The sequence below is a fragment of the Condylura cristata genome, unplaced genomic scaffold (genome assembly GCF_000260355.1).
Source record: "Condylura cristata isolate star-nosed mole 26May11 unplaced genomic scaffold, ConCri1.0 scaffold00004, whole genome shotgun sequence".
NCBI classification, from domain to species: domain Eukaryota; kingdom Metazoa; phylum Chordata; class Mammalia; order Eulipotyphla; family Talpidae; genus Condylura; species Condylura cristata.
Genome location: NW_004567105.1, coordinates 9,832,367 through 9,834,893, shown reverse-complemented (window position 1 = coordinate 9,834,893; position 2,527 = coordinate 9,832,367). Strand labels below are relative to the sequence as shown.

The following is a 2,527-nucleotide window of genomic DNA, read 5'->3' as shown; positions in this document are numbered from 1 at the left end:
TTCCTTTGTATCCTAAAACATACTTTGGAAAGGAACTGTAGTTTGTATTTTTATGAATGAGGCTTTTACTGCTTTGGTTCATAGGTCCTTCTTATATAGATGAAGTGTGAAAAGGCTTGTCAGATGGTTGAAACAGCTGCCTAGAGTAAATGGGAAAGTTAGCCCGGGTTCTTTCCCTCACAGTTTTCACTCTTTGCTCCTTAAAACTCATTGTTTTTTGAATACCTGTGCGCTAGATCCACCCTCTGTTGTAAGGATTCCCAAATCAGGTGAGGCACAGATACATGTAAATCACCAGCAGATTTAGCAGGTGCCACTTGTGTGTGTGCAAGAATTCGTGCAAGTGTGTGTGTGCATTCAGGCTACCGAGCCTCTCACTTGGGACTCCGAAGGGGCTCAAAACCCCTTGGGGGTGCGGTTCCCTGCCAGTTGGAAGGTGAGCAGGTAGGGCTTCTCAGAGCCCGGGAAAACTGAGTGCTGCAGTCCTGCAGTATTCAGAGGAAGGAGGCAAGATGCTTGTTTACTCTGCAAATATTTTTATCTGCCATCTAGTGCCAGGTGCTGAGTAAGAGCCGGTAGAGAGGCTGAAAGCCTGGCTCACCCCAGGGCGCAGGGGGCTCCACCAGGCTGGAGTTAAACCCACGCTCAGTTTTCCTTAAAACAAACAGGACCAAGCCCTAGTGGGCCAAGGAGGAAGTCCCATGGGGGAAGTTAAGCGCTGGTGAGACTCTTGTCACTTCTTTCCAGGGCCAGTCAGGGTGGATTAGGTGCTTCTTTGAAAAGCCTGAAACCTCCTTGAGGAATTGCCAGACTGACTAATCCATTACCTTAGGCCAGGGGCTGCACATTTTGCAGTTCACAGGAACCCCCAGGCCACACCCATACCGATTACTCCAGACAGTCTGGGTGAGAGCCAGGCGTCAGTATTTAAAAAATCTTCTCCCGAAGACCAAGGCCAGCCAGGAGCTGGAGTCATCGCCGTGGGGCACCGTCCAGGACCATCCATTAAAACGCACTCTCCTTTCCGAGGTGGATGCACACATTCCTGCACTTGTTTTTGCTCCTTTTGGGGGTTGGGGGCGCTGTGAGCAGGAAGGGGATGTGCTGTCGCCCAATTGGGAGCTCCGGCTTTGCTCAGCCCTTCAGCGTAGGTTGCCAGGGCTGCACGAGGAGTGGATTTTTGCTTTGTCATTCTGACTCTGGCCGTTTGCCTGCCCGCTCGGAGACGGGCGGGGCTTCTCGCAGCCACTGAGAACCCGCGACCCTTGCTCCTGCACTGCCGCAGTCCCGCCTCGACTCGGCGCGGAAGGCGGGGCGGGGGGGCGAAAGAAGAGGAGCCTGAGGTCGGAGAGCTCGCCTCGGAGTAAGCAGCGGGTGACTCGCGCGCGGAGAGACCCCCCGAGCCCCCCGCTGCGAGCCCTGGGGCGGGGCGGGGGGACGCGCGGGAGGGAGAGGCGTTCGGCCGGGCTGCGCCGGCCTGGGGCTCCTCTGGGGCGCGTGAGCCCTGGAGTTTCTTGGCGGAGTTCATTATTCCGCCTCAGTGGGTTAAAGCTGAGTTGGTGGGTGAGACTGGCCTCCTGTCAGCTGATGCTTTCCGTCCGCTTGCTCTTCTTTGTAGAGACGCTTTGCAGGCCATCTGGAAAATGGGTTTGTGTCCTTTCTTGAAATGTGGGTAACAACGTGATACATATATTGACGCATCCCTCTGTAGCTTGGTGTGAGAACAGCACAATGTAAGGATGTGTTTCAGGGAAATGTCACAGCGACGAATCTAGGGGGTGGCAGATCACGTGTGTCCCCAAGCTGACAAGCCGGGGAAACTGAGGCTCAGAACCGTGCGTCTCGCCCCCGGCTGTTAAGCCCTACGGGCAAGCGTGGAACCCCGAGCTTATCTCTGTGTTATCTGGCAGTAGTTAAAGAGGGCAGCGCTCACGCCGCTACCGCTACCATTTCTGTGCCTCAGTTTCCCTCCCCGTGAGATGGACCTGATCGGAGCTACTTCAAAAGGGTAGTTGTGAAGATTAAGTATTAATCTGTGCAAAGCACGACAGAAGTATTCGCTGCATTATCGCCATTGCTATCAAACAGCTATAGGGTGTTGGTGTGGTTTTGCCTCATGAATGGGTCTGATGTCAGTGTAACCGGAGTCTATTTTTAATTTCCTCTCTGACTCATTGTCAACCTGAGTTCACCTGTTTGTAAAATTGGGCCATTAGCTCGCGGGATGTCACGTAGGGTGTTACTGTAGCGCTTCAGGGTAAGTAAAAGCACCCCAAGCGGGCAGGGTGGCCTTCATTTTGCCCCATGGCTTCGAATTTCAAAGAAACTGGGAAGCTGGGTTCTGGCACTCCGTAGATGCAGAGTTCAAAGGAAGGTTCAGTCGGGAGGTGCCCTATAAAAGTCGAGCTAATCGTGCCCCTGAGCCTCCTTTTGGAAACGTTTCTGGATTCCGCATTTGCCGGGCCGGGAGGTTGGTCCTCATCGCCAGGCTCGCCGCTGCCCTCGGCGAACCGGGATCGCCGGCCCT

The 2,527-nt window shown here is 54.3% G+C and overlaps 1 protein-coding gene across 1 annotated transcript in view; it reads left to right on the top strand.

Moving 5' to 3' along the window:
- The first annotated feature begins 1,243 nt into the window (after positions 1-1,243).
- The window catches only part of TXNRD1 (thioredoxin reductase 1), a 49,071-nt gene continuing 47,787 nt past the window's right edge, over positions 1,244-2,527 (top strand). The window contains exon 1 of the mRNA XM_012720368.1: positions 1,244-1,363. The gene's annotated coding sequence lies outside the window, so the exon portion shown is untranslated. The remainder of the gene's footprint in view (positions 1,364-2,527) is intronic.